Source organism: Triturus cristatus, chromosome 5_2 (genome assembly GCF_964204655.1).
Source record: "Triturus cristatus chromosome 5_2, aTriCri1.1, whole genome shotgun sequence".
Classification (NCBI taxonomy): Eukaryota; Metazoa; Chordata; class Amphibia; order Caudata; family Salamandridae; genus Triturus; species Triturus cristatus.
In genome coordinates this window covers 942,773,442-942,787,310 of record NC_140588.1, presented here as the reverse complement: position 1 = coordinate 942,787,310, position 13,869 = coordinate 942,773,442, and the positions used below count along the sequence as shown (strand labels likewise).

Here is a 13,869-nt window from a genome sequence, read left to right as displayed (position 1 = left end):
CATCAGAACATGGGCTTCTATTGGAATTCTCAAGGACATATTATCAAGCCCATTATCGCCGCTTTAGCGGCAGTTTTCTGCCGCTAAAGCGGCGATAATTGTAATGCCGTTTCTTGATAATATGCCCCCAAGTAGGTAAAAGATTGGCAGTAATGGTGTATTCTGGGTATTGTGGTCCGAGTACTACAGTTAAAGACAGTTGGGAAATATCTCAGTGATGGGACACAGCTTTAATGAAAATACTTTAGTTTCAATGGATTATCCTGATGAAATTAAAGGGTACTTACCGGCACTGCCTTAAAGAAAAGCAAATTACATTTATTTTTGAACACCTACTGCCACTTTAAATCGAACTGGTGGACACTGGTCCTTCTTCAGTGTTTGGAGTTACGTTCAAAAAGGCTAACAAACACATCTATAGAAAGTGTGCATATGATTAAGCCTCGAGTGAGGGGTAACGGGTCCTGCTTGTCTTGTTTCCAATAAAGAAATGTACCAGCATGGTTGAAGTGGCCTGTCTCATGTTACGAAGGGTAACTTGTGTCCTGTGGAACATGTGAAGGTGTCTGGCACACCCGTAATAGGCCTCGACCCGCTTGGCTGAGACGGTTCGATTGTCAGGTTTTGGTTCATGGATTGAATACAAGTTGGAAGTGCCCGCCGGCTGTAATAAATGGATTGTCAACGAAGGAATGATGGAAGGGCCACGTTGAGAGGCCCGCCTCGACTTGGGAGATAAACATAGATACAGCCAGGATTTGAGTAGGGGATTCCCCATGCACTTCGTGCTGATGAATGTCTCTTAAAAGGCAAACAGAAGGTAACAACAACTGGGTGGTAGCGGAATTGACTTTGTGAAACGCTGCAGCCGTTTAAATATAAGCCACAAAATGGAACTGTTTTTTTAAAGGCAATTATATGTACGGGACTTGCGGTGGAAACAAGGTTTTAATTTTGCCAAGAATTCCATTGAAGTACCAAGTAGTTAAAAGATTAGCAGTAATTTTTGAATTCTGGGTATTGTGGTCCGAGTACTACAGTTAAAGACAGTTGGGAAATAACTCCGTGATGGGACACAGTTATGATGAAAATACTTTATTTTCAATGGATTATCCTGATGAAATTAAAGGGTACTTACCGGCACTGCATGAAAGAAAAGCAAATTACATTTATTTTTGAACACCTACTGCCATTTTAAATAGAACTGGTGGACATTGGTCCTTCTTCAATGTTTGGAGTTTTTTTCAAAAAGGCTAACAAACCCATCCATAGAAAGTTTGCATATGATTAAGCCTCGAGGGAGGCGAAACGCGTCATGATTGTCTTGTCTCCAATAAAGAAATGTACCAGCACGGTTAAAGTAGCCAGTCTCATGTTACAAAGGGTAACTTGTGTCCTGTAGAATATATATATATATACATATATATACATATATTATCTACTGGCGGTCGCCAGTAGATAGTTATAGTTACAACCTAGTTTCCATAGGAAATCTCAAAATTCTATTTTGAATAACTTTGGCGTCGGCTGACGAATACTCGCGAAATTTTCAAAACTAATGGGGCGCTCCGCTCAGCTCCTACCCTGAAAGTCTCGGGGTGATTTGTCAAGTGGGGGCTGAGAAAAAAGGGGGGTCCCAAAACGCGTTTTCCCCATGCATTTTTCCATAGGACCTTTAGACACAGCTACAGCTCAAACGGCTGAACAGAATTACTTGAAATTTGGCAGAGAGGTAGCCATAAGGTCAAGGAAGTGCCTTTTGCAGGTCTGGTGTAAATCTGTTCAGTATTTCCTGAGAAAATAGCATTTAAAAGCATATCAATATCTATACGCGCGCACCGTGCGCGCACAGTGCGCGCACCCTGCCGTGCGCGAGCGCAATTCTGATTGGTTGTTAGATGTCGGTAAACATTCGAATCGGTCGAAACCAGGACGTGTCGGCCACCATTTTGTCTCTCGCAGTCTGAGGGGGTGAAAAACAAAGGTGGAAAACGTGAAAAGGGGGCAGAGTGGACAGTTCCTGACCCCCTAGCCTTGGTCAGGGGGTCACAGAAGGACCCCCAAAGGAGAAAAAAACAATTTTTTAATTTTTTTTTTAAATCGCGAGGTGCGCGCACCTTGCGCGCACCGAGTGCCCACAGAGCGCGCACGGTGCACGATGCGCACGGTGTGCACACGGTGCACGCACGGTGTAAAACCTGAAAAAAATAAATAAATAAATACATAACTTAGCATTTAAAAAAACGTACAAATTCACTGAAAAAACCATAGGTTTCACACACGTTATAGTTACGAATTAGCATTTAAAAAACCTTGCAAATTCACTTAAAAAACCATAGGTTTCACACATGTTATAGTTAGCTGGACATTTTACTCGTAAAAAACCAATGAAATTCCCCCGTTATAGTTACTGCAGGCAACTATAACTCACACGACCGCAATCCTCTGCTGATGACGTCAGATATTACATCACTGATGACATATGTGTCTTTCTGAAAAATAAATATTTGTAATATATGTATAGCTAAAGATTAATGGAAGAAGACATGGGTAAATAAGTGTCTAAATACAGTGATGTAATATCTGACGTCATCAGCAGAGGATTGCGGTCGCGTGAGTTATAGTTGCCTGCAGTAACTATAACGGGGGAATTTCATTGGTTTTTTACGAGTGTAATGTCCAGCTAACTATAACATGTGTGAAACCTATGGTTTTTTAAGTGAATTTGCAAGGTTTTTTAAATGCTAATTTGTAACTATAACGTGTGTGAAACCTATGGTTTTTTCAGGTAATATATATATATATATTCACTGAAAAAACCATAGGTTTCACACATGTTATAGTTAGCTGGACATTTTACTGATAAAAAACCAATGAAATTCCCCCGTTATAGTTACTGCAGGCAACTATAACTCACGCGACCGCAATCCTCTGCTGATGCTAATACTGTATTTAGACACTTATTTGCCCATGTCTTCTTCCATAAAATTTTAGCTTTACATATATTACAAATATTTTTTTTTCATAAAGACACATATGTCATCAGCAGAAGATTGCGGTCGCGTGAGTTATAGTTGCCTGCAGTAACTATAACGGGGGAATTTCATTGGTTTTTTATCAGTAAAATGTCCAGCTAACTATAACATGTGTGAAACCTATGGTTTTTTCAGTGAATTTGCAAGGTTTTTTAAATGCTAAGTTACTTTACGCCATTCGTGGCGTGCGCGCCCAGTTAACGCAGTTCGTTCCGTGCGCGCACGGTGCGCTTCGCGCACCGCGCGCCCACTTTACGCAGTTAGTGCCGTGCACGCACAGTGGTCACGCGGTGCGCTGCGCGCACCGCGTGCCCACGTTAAGCGGGATGGGCCATGTACGCACGATGCACTTCGCGCACCGTGCGCACATGGGGGACATATTTTGCGCATCTTTGTGAAATGTATTCTTCGGGCACCATTTGCACACGGGGTGGGGAGAATGTGGATAATTTTTTTTTTTTTATAATTTTTTACCGTGCGCGTACGGCAAGCGTAATCGGCGATTTTCCGAAAAAACAAAATTTTTTTTTTTTTTGGGCTTGGGGGTGGTTTGGGGACCCCTGTATCAATGCTGGGTGGTTAGGATCTCATGAAACTGCCTCTTTACATATATTTGGGGTACGTTTTTGCTGGCCAACTCAGGAAGCGAGAGAGAAAATGGCGGCCGCCGCTTCCTGGTTTCGACCGACTCGAATGTTTACTAAGATCTAAGAGCCAATCAGAATCGCGCTCGCACACGCCACCGTACGCGTACGGTAAGCTTACGGTAAGCGCACCGTAAGCTGCCACAGATATATATATTGATTTAAAGGCTATTTTCTCAGAATCTACTGAACAGATTTACACCAAACCTACAAAAGGCACTTCCTTGACCTGGGAACTACCTCTCTGCCAAATTTCATTAAATTCTGTTCAGCCGTTCGGGCTGTAGCCCTGTCTAAAGGTCCTATGGAAAAATGCATGGGAAAAACGCGTTTTGGGACCCCCCTTTTATCTCAGCCCCCGCTTGACGAATCCCCCCGAGACTTTCAGGGTAGGAGCGGAGCGTAGCGCCCCACCTATTTTGAAAAATTCGCGAGGATTCGTCGACCGGCGCCAAAGTTATTCAAAATAGAATGTTGCGGATTTCCTATGGAAACGTGGTCCTAACTATAACTACCTACTGGCGACCGCCAGTAGGTAATATATATGTAGATATATATATATATATATATATATATATTCAGTGAAAAAACCATAGGTTTCACACATGTTATAGTTAGCTGGAAATTTTACTGATAAAAAACCAATGAAATTCCCCCGTTATAGTTAGTGCAGGCAACTATAACTCACGCGACCGCAATCCTCTGCTGATGACATATGTGTCTTTATGAAAAAAAAATATTTGTAATATATGTATAGCTAAAATTTGATGGAAGAAGACATGGGCAAATAAGTGTCTAAATACAGTATTAGCATCAGCAGAAGATTGCGGTCGCGTGAGTTATAGTTGCCTGCACTAACTATAACGGGGGAATTTCATTGGTTTTTTTATCAGTAAAATTTCCAGCTAACTATAACATGTGTGAAACCTATGGTTTTTTCACTGAATTTGCAAGGTTTTTTAAATGCTAATTCCTAACTATAACGTGTGTGAAACCTATGGTTTTTTCAGTGAATTTGTACGTTTTTTTAAATGCTAAGTTACTTTACGCCATTCGTGGCGTGCGCGCCCACTTAACGCAGTTCCTTCCGTGAGCGCACCGTGCGCGCACAGAGAGCACGCGGTGCGCTTTGCGCACCGCGCGCCCACTTTACGCAGTTAGTGCCGTGCACGCACGGTGGGCACGCGGTGCGCTACGCGCACCGCATGCCCACGTTACGCTAGATGGGCCATGTACGCACGATGCGCTTCGTGCACCGTGCGCACATGGAGGACATATGATGCGCTTCGTTGTGAAAGGTAATATTTTAATTTTTCGTAATACTGTAATATGCCATGCACAAATGATGCCCTACGGGCACCATTTGCACATGGGGTGGGGAGAGTATGGATATATTTTTTTTTTTTTATTAATTTTTACCGTACGCGTACGGTAAGCGTAATCGGCGAAATTATCGGAAAAATTTAAATTCCGTTTTTGGCCTTGGGGGATCTTTGAGGACTCCCTCAAGATGGCTAGGTGCTTAGGAGCTGTCTTAACAGCCCCTTTATATGTTTTTGGCCTTTGTTATTTAACCACCTCTCAGACTGCGAGAGAGAAAATGGCGCCTGCCGCTTCCTGGTTTCGACCGATTCGAATGTTTACTAAGATCTAACAGCCAATCAGAATCGCGCTCGCGCACGGCGGCGTGCGCGTACGGTAAGCGCACCGTAAGCGCACCGTAAGCTGGCTCAGATATATATATTGATTTAAAGGCTATTTTCTCAGAATCTACTGAACAGATTTTAACCAAACCTACAAAAGGCACTTCCTTGACCTGTAGACTACCTCTCTGCCAAATTTCAAGGAACTCTGTTCAGCCGTTCGGGCTGTAGCTGTGTCTAAAGGTCCTATGGAAAAATGCATGGGAAAAACGCGTTTTGGGACCCCCCTTTTATCTCAGCCCCCGCTTGACGAATCCCCCCGAGACTTTCAGGGTAGGAGCGGAGCGTAGCGCCCCATTAGTTTTGAAAATTTCGCGAGGATTCGTCGACCGGCGCCAAAGTTATTCCAAATAGAATGTTGCGGTTTTCCTATGGAAACAGGGTCCTAACTATAACTACCTACTGGCGACCGCCAGTTGGCTAATATATATATATATATATATATATGTATATACATATATATATATATTTTCCAAAAGAAAACAAGTACTATTTAGTAACGTGATGCAGGCCACACCATCAGTGCTTCGCAAAATCCTTTATCTCAAGGCAAACAGAAGGCATAACACGTTTCAACTCAAGCGAGTCTTTGTCAAATGCTCATATGATCATATGACAAAGACTCGCTTGAGTTGAAACGTGTTATGCCTTCTGTTTGCCTTGAGGTAAAGGATTTTGCGAAGCACTGATGGTGAGGCCTGCATCACGTTACTAAATAGTACGTGTTTTCTTTTGGAACATTTAAGGTGTCTGGCGCACCTGGTTGGGCCCCGACCCGAGAGGCTGTGGTGCGCCTCACGTCAGGAATTTGTTTGATATATATATATATATATATATATATATTAGAAGAAAAGGGTTCGCCCCTAGGCAGACAAGCACTCGCTTGAAGGCATCCGCTCACCCACAGGCAGATATCAGGACGCAGCCCCCACTCCTCTCTGCCGCTCGACGCGTTTCGGGCCAACGCCCTTCCTCATGAGCAGCTTGTGTTTCAAAAATGGCCAGCGCAACATTACCAGTGCATTCCCTCTTTTATTTCATTTCCTTCTGACAGCAATACATAGCAAAGGCTGGCAAAGCATTATGGGACTGGTAGTGTGGTTTAACAACCCACGTGGGCCGCTGCCGTTAGTGAAACATTCAAAGTTCTAAAGGGGAAACAAAGTGTCCTGAATCACTGTCTGTGTCGTAATCAAAGCACCTCCAGCGCCGTTCGCACTGTAGAAAGACAGCACCGGCTCCGCTATGGTTCCGCGGTGGTGCTCGTCCATGACCGGGCAGGCCACAAATATTAGAAGAAAAGGGTTCGCCCCTAGGCAGACAAGCACTCGCTTGAAGGCATCCGCTCACCCACAGGCAGATATCAGGACGCAGCCCCCACTCCTCTCTTTCTTCTAATATATATATATATATATATAGAGGACGGGGAATTAATTATTCAAAGGTGTGTCAGCTTGTGAAACTCAGTGTTGAGCCTTTGAGAAAGGAGCAAGGAGCTCTGAAATGCATCAGGCTGAAACTTTAATTGGAATGCAGGTTGCAGTTTTTGTTGAAATAAAGGCTTTCACAAGCAAGCTGCTGTTCGAGTGCATCCTTGCTCTAGGGGCAACTTGTGGAACTGTGTTTATCTCGGCAGCCCAGCCGTGGAGGATTGCACCACCCTGACATTTAAGGGGGCCACGAGGTTGGAATCATGCCAGAACATTAAAGTGGAACAGCAGCATTTTAAATTGAAAAAACGAACTTGCACTCTGAGGCCCATTGGAGGGCTGAAAATCTGCAACAACCTGAGAGACACAGCACCCATTTGGGCAGGTATTTTTTGGCACACACTACAGATCCCAGAAGGCAATGCTCATTAGAGGGCGGGGAATTACTTATTCAAAGGTGTGTCAGCTTGTGAAACTCAGTGTTGAGCCTTTGAGAAAGGAGCAAGGAGCTCTGAAATGCATCAGGCTGGAACTTTAATTGGAATGCAGGTTGCAGTTTTTGTTGAAATAAAGGCTTTCACAAGCAAGCTGCTGTTCGAGTGCATCCTTGCTCTAGGGGCAACTTGTGGAACTGTGTTTATCTCGGCAGCCCAGCCGTGGAGGATTGCACCACCCTGACATTTAAGGGGGCCACGAGGTTGGAATCATGCCAGAACCTTAAAGTGGAACAGCAGCATTTTAAATTGAAAAACGAACTTGCACTCTGAGGCCCATTGGAGGGCTGAAAATCTGCAACAACCTGAGAGACACAGCACCCATTTGGGCAGGTATTTTTTGGCACACACTACAGATCCCAGAAGGCAATGCTCATTAGAGGGCGGGGAATTAATTATTCAAAGGTGTGTCAGCTTGTGAAACTCAGTGTTGAGCCTTTGAGAAAGGAGCAAGGAGCTCTGAAATGCATCAGGCTGGAACTTTAATTGGAATGCAGGTTGCAGTTTTTGTTGAAATAAAGGCTTTCACAAGCAAGCTGCTGTTCGAGTGCATCCTTGCTCTAGGGGCAACTTGTGGAACTGTGTTTATCTCGGCAGCCCAGCCGTGGAGGATTGCACCACCCTGACATTTAAGGGGGCCACGAGGTTGGAATCATGCCAGAACCTTAAAGTGGAACAGCAGCATTTTAAATTGAAAAACGAACTTGCACTCTGAGGCCCATTGAAGGGATGAAAATCTGCAACAACCTGAGAGACACAGCACCCATTTGGGCAGGTATTTTTTGGCACACACTACAGATCCCAGAAGGCAATGCTCATTAGAGGGCGGGGAATTAATTATTTAAAGGTGTGTCAGCTTGTGAAACTCAGTGTTGAGCCTTTGAGAAAGGAGCAAGGAGCTCTGAAATGCATCAGGCTGGAACTTTAATTGGAATGCAGGTTGCAGTTTTTGTTGAAATAAAGGCTTTCACAAGCAAGCTGCTGTTCGAGTGCATCCTTGCTCTAGGGGCAACTTGTGGAACTGTGTTTATCTCGGCAGCCCAGCCGTGGAGGATTGCACCACCCTGACATTTAAGGGGGCCACGAGGTTGGAATCATGCCAGAACCTTAAAGTGGAACAGCAGCATTTTAAATTGAAAAACGAACTTGCACTCTGAGGCCCATAGGAGGGCTGAAAATCTGCAACAACCTGAGAGACACAGCACCCATTTGGGCAGGTATTTTTTGGCACACACTACAGATCCCAGAAGGCAATGCTCATTAGAGGGCGGGGAATTAATTATTCAAAGGTGTGTCAGCTTGTGAAACTCAGTGTTGAGCCTTTGAGAAAGGAGCAAGGAGCTCTGAAATGCATCAGGCTGGAACTTTAATTGGAATGCAGGTTGCAGTTTTTGTTGAAATAAAGGCTTTCACAACCAAGCTGCTGTTCGAGTGCATCCTTGCTCTAGTGGCAACTTGTGGAACTGTGTTTATCTCGGCAGCCCAGCCGTGGAGGATTGCACCACCCTGACATTTAAGGGGGCCACGAGGTTGGAATCATGCCAGAACCTTAAAGTGGAACAGCAGCATTTTAAATTGAAAAACAAACTTGCACTCTGAGGCCCATTGAAGGGCTGAAAATCTGCAACAACCTGAGAGACACAGCACCCATTTGGGTAGGTATTTTTTGGCACACACTACAGATCCCAGAAGGCAATGCTCATTAGAGGGCGGGGAATTAATTATTCAAAGGTGTGTCAGCTTGTGAAACTCAGTGTTGAGCCTTTGAGAAAGGAGCAAGGAGCTCTGAAATGCATCAGGCTGGAACTTTAATTGGAATGCAGGTTGCAGTTTTTGTTGAAATAAAGGCTTTCACAAGCAAGCTGCTGTTCGAGTGCATCCTTGCTCTAGGGGCAACTTGTGGAACTGTGTTTATCTCGGCAGCCCAGCCGTGGAGGATTGCACCACCCTGACATTTAAGGGGGCCACGAGGTTGGAATTATGCCAGAACCTTAAAGTGGAACAGCAGCATTTTAAATTGAAAAACGAACTTGCACTCTGAGGCCCATTGGAGGGCTGAAAATCTGCAACAACCTGAGAGACACAGCACCCATTTGGGCAGGTAGTTTTTTGGCACACACTACAGATCCCAGAAGGCAATGCTCATTAGAGGGCGGGGAATTAATTATTCAAAGGTGTGTCAGCTTGTGAAACTCAGTGTTGAGCCTTTGAGAAAGGAGCAAGGAGCTCTGAAATGCATCAGGCTGGAACTTTAATTGGAATGCAGGTTGCAGTTTTTGTTGAAATAAAGGCTTTCACAAGCAAGCTGCTGTTCGAGTGCATCCTTGCTCTAGGGGCAACTTGTGGAACTGTGTTTATCTCGGCAGCCCAGCCGTGGAGGATTGCACCACCCTGACATTTAAGGGGGCCACGAGGTTGGAATCATGCCAGAACCTTAAAGTGGAACAGCAGCATTTTAAATTGAAAAACGAACTTGCACTCTGAGGCCCATAGGAGGGCTGAAAATCTGCAACAACCTGAGAGACACAGCACCCATTTGGGCAGGTATTTTTTGGCACACACTACAGATCCCAGAAGGCAATGCTCATTAGAGGGCGGGGAATTAATTATTCAAAGGTGTGTCAGCTTGTGAAACTCAGTGTTGAGCCTTTGAGAAAGGAGCAAGGAGCTCTGAAATGCATCAGGCTGGAACTTTAATTGGAATGCAGGTTGAGGTTTTTGGTGAAATAAAGGCTTTCACAAGCAAGCTGCTGTTCGAGTGCATCCTTGCTCTAGGGGCAACTTGTGGAACTGTGTTTATCTCGGCAGCCCAGCCGTGGAGGATTGCACCACCCTGACATTTAAGGGGGCCACGAGGTTGGAATCATGCCAGAACCTTAAAGTGGAACAGCAGCATTTTAAATTGAAAAACGAACTTGCACTCTGAGGCCCATTGGAGGGCTGAAAATCTGCAACAACCTGAGAGACACAGCACCCATTTGGGCAGGTATTTTTTGGCACACACTACAGATCCCAGAAGGCAATGCTCATTAGAGGGCGGGGAATTAATTATTCAAAGGTGTGTCAGCTTGTGAAACTCAGTGTTGAGCCTTTGAGAAAGGAGCAAGGAGCTCTGAAATGCATCAGGCTGGAACTTTAATTGGAATGCAGGTTGCAGTTTTTGTTGAAATAAAGGCTTTCACAAGCAAGCTACTGTTCGAGTGCATCCTTGCTCTAGGGGCAACTTGTGGAACTGTGTTTATCTCGGCAGCCCAGCCGTGGAGGATTGCACCACCCTGACATTTAATGGGGCCACGAGGTTGGAATCATGCCAGAACCTTAAAGTGGAACAGCAGCATTTTAAATTGAAAAACGAACTTGCACTCTGAGGCCCATTGGAGGGCTGAAAATCTGCAAGAACCTGAGAGACACAGCACCCATTTGGGCAGGTATTTTTTGGCACACACTACAGATCCCAGAAGGCAATGCTCATTAGAGGGCGGGGAATTAATTATTCAAAGGTGTGTCAGCTTGTGAAACTCAGTGTTGAGCCTTTGAGAAAGGAGCAAGGACCGCTGAAATGCATCAGGCTGGAACTTTAATTGGAATGCAGGTTGCAGTTTTTGTTGAAATAAAGGCTTTCACAAGCAAGCTGCTGTTCGAGTGCATCCTTGCTCTAGGGGCAACTTGTGGAACTGTGTTTATCTCGGCAGCCCAGCCGTGGAGGATTGCACCACCCTGACATTTAAGGGGGCCACGAGGTTGGAATCATGCCAGAACCTTAAAGTGGAACAGCAGCATTTTAAATTGAAAAACGAACTTGCACTCGGAGGCCCATTGGAGGGCTGAAAATCTGCAACAACCTGAGAGACACAGCACCCATTTGGGCAGGTATTTTTTGGCACACACTACAGATCCCAGAAGGCAATGCTCATTAGAGGGCGGGGAATTAATTATTCAAAGGTGTGTCAGCTTGTGAAACTCAGTGTTGAGCCTTTGAGAAAGGAGCAAGGAGCTCTGAAATGCATCAGGCTGGAAATTTAATTGGAATGCAGGTTGCAGTTTTTGTTGAAATAAAGGCTTTCACAAGCAAGCTGCTGTTCGAGTGCATCCTTGCTCTAGGGGCAACTTGTGGAACTGTGTTTATCTCGGCAGCCCAGCCGTGGAGGATTGCACCACCCTGACATTTAAGGGGGCCACGAGGTTGGAATCATGCCAGAACCTTAAAGTGGAACAGCAGCATTTTAAATTGAAAAACGAACTTGCACTCTGAGGCCCATTGAAGGGATGAAAATCTGCAACAACCTGAGAGACACAGCACCCATTTGGGCAGGTATTTTTTGGCACACACTACAGATCCCAGAAGGCAATGCTCATTAGAGGGCGGGGAATTAATTATTCAAAGGTATGTCAGCTTGTGAAACTCAGTGTTGAGCCTTTGAGAAAGGAGCAAGGAGCTCTGAAATGCATCAGGCTGGAACTTTAATTGGAATGCAGGTTGCAGTTTTTGTTGAAATAAAGGCTTTCACAAGCAAGCTGCTGTTCGAGTGCATCCTTGCTCTAGGGGCAACTTGTGGAACTATATATATATATATATATATATTCGCAAGCACTCTTACACTCCGCGATTCTGCCACCAGCCACGGAAAAAGAGCACGGACCACAATCCTTTAAGATCGATAGTTTTTTAATGTCCTTAGGTTACATCCACAGAGTAGCAGCCATTACGCGTTTCGTCCCTGCTAGGGGACTTGATCACAAGCAAGCTGCTGTTCGAGTGCATCCTTGCTCTAGGGGCAACTTGTGGAACTATATATATATGTGATCAAGGCTCAGGGGGAGCCGAAACGTTATGGCGACATCAAGCAGTTGAGCGAATAAATTCTTTGCACTACAGAAGGTGGTCCGTGTTTGTGTTGTTGCGCGGGGGCTATGAGGAGGCTGCCCTGCCAGGGATGCAACTGAACTGATATATATATATATATATATATATATATATATATATAGAGACCAAACGCTGTCTCCCACTTCCTGACGGCGAGGAAGAAAGCACACGGACGCCAAATCGTGCTTCGAAGGATTTTAATGGACGTCAGCACCCACACAGCACGCCATTACGCGTTTCGGCCACAAGGTGGCCTTGATCACATAAAGTAACTGCCATTATTGTTTCCGTTATATGCTAAGCACTCTATGACCTTGTGATGCTCCTGATAATAGACATAGAAAAAATGTTTACATGGTAAATGAAATCGATACAAAGTATACAAATATACTTGCAATCATTACATCATAGATTTTAAAACAAGAATCCAGAATCCATAATATTTTGCACTATTATTGCGTATTTTGCACAATTACATTTTTGCACTATGAATGTATATCTTGCACTTTAATGCTACTACAAACTGGATTAGAACCTGCGTATTTGCACAACCAGCATTTGCACTTTAGAACTAGTTCTTATCATTTTTTGTACATCTCCAAAAATTCAAGATGGCAAGAGTAAGATACTATTCAAAGCCAATATTATGGATTCTTGTTTTAAAATCTATGATGTAATGATTGAATGCTGGTATAGAATCAAATAGATAAAGTATATCTACAAAATGAGGATTTGCACATTCTAACATGTCTGCCGCATTGTAACATCGAAACAGATTACCCTAAGGTATAGTCCTATTTCTGTTGTCACTTCTTTTGGGTGAATTCACCTCAACAAACTTTATTTATATCGATGTAAAGTGTTTGCACGTTCGTGTGATCAAGACTTCGGTTGAAACGCGTTACGAACATTAAACTACTGCCTATTTGAAATACCTGTGACTCCGAGTGTGCATATTACTGGCGAATTGGATATATATATATATATATATATCTATATATATATATATATATATATATATATTCACTGAAGAAACCAAGGTTACAGGGACATTATAGTTAGGCTCAGATTTCACCCACACAAAACCACTGAAATTCAGCAGTTATAGTTACCTGAGCTAGCTATAACTTCTGCCCCTGCAATGCACTGCTTCTGACCTCACATATTACATCACTCATGACATCCTCAAGTTTATGTATGTGTTTTTGTAGAGTTTGAGTGTTAAACATATATACTAACCTACTTCAAAAGATACATTACAATACTTTGTGTACTACTAATGAGTGATAATTTTTTTAACATATGAGGTCTGAGTAGCTATGTGACTGTCTGTATCAGTGTATGAGTGAGTGCCTAAGTGGCTGCATGGGTGTGTGAAGGGTGCATGAGTGGCTGTTTGGGTGAGTAAGTGGGTTTTTGATTAGCTCTGTTGGTGTGTGGGTGGTTGTGTGAGTGGCTGTATTGTGTGTGAGTGGGTGAGTGTCTGTATGGGTGTCTATGTGGGTGAATGAGTAGCTGTGTGGGTGAGTGAGTGGCTGTAAGGTTGTGTGAGTGGCAGTGTTAGTGGGTGTATGGATGTGTCAGTGGTTGTATGAGTGAGTGGCTTCGTGAGTGGCTGAATGGGTGGGTGAATGGGTATGTGAGTTACTGTAAGGGTGAGTAGGTATCTGAATGACTGTATCTGTGAGTACCTGGGTAT

At 44.0% G+C, this 13,869-nt stretch overlaps 1 long non-coding RNA gene across 2 annotated transcripts in view; it reads left to right on the top strand.

Annotated features, from left to right (window-relative positions):
* The first annotated feature begins 207 nt into the window (after positions 1-207).
* The window catches only part of LOC146829454 (uncharacterized), a 135,118-nt gene continuing 121,456 nt past the window's right edge, over positions 208-13,869 (top strand). For both annotated transcript variants that reach the window (XR_014961988.1, XR_014961989.1), the window contains exon 1: positions 208-820. This is a non-coding gene — a long non-coding RNA (uncharacterized LOC146829454). The remainder of the gene's footprint in view (positions 821-13,869) is intronic.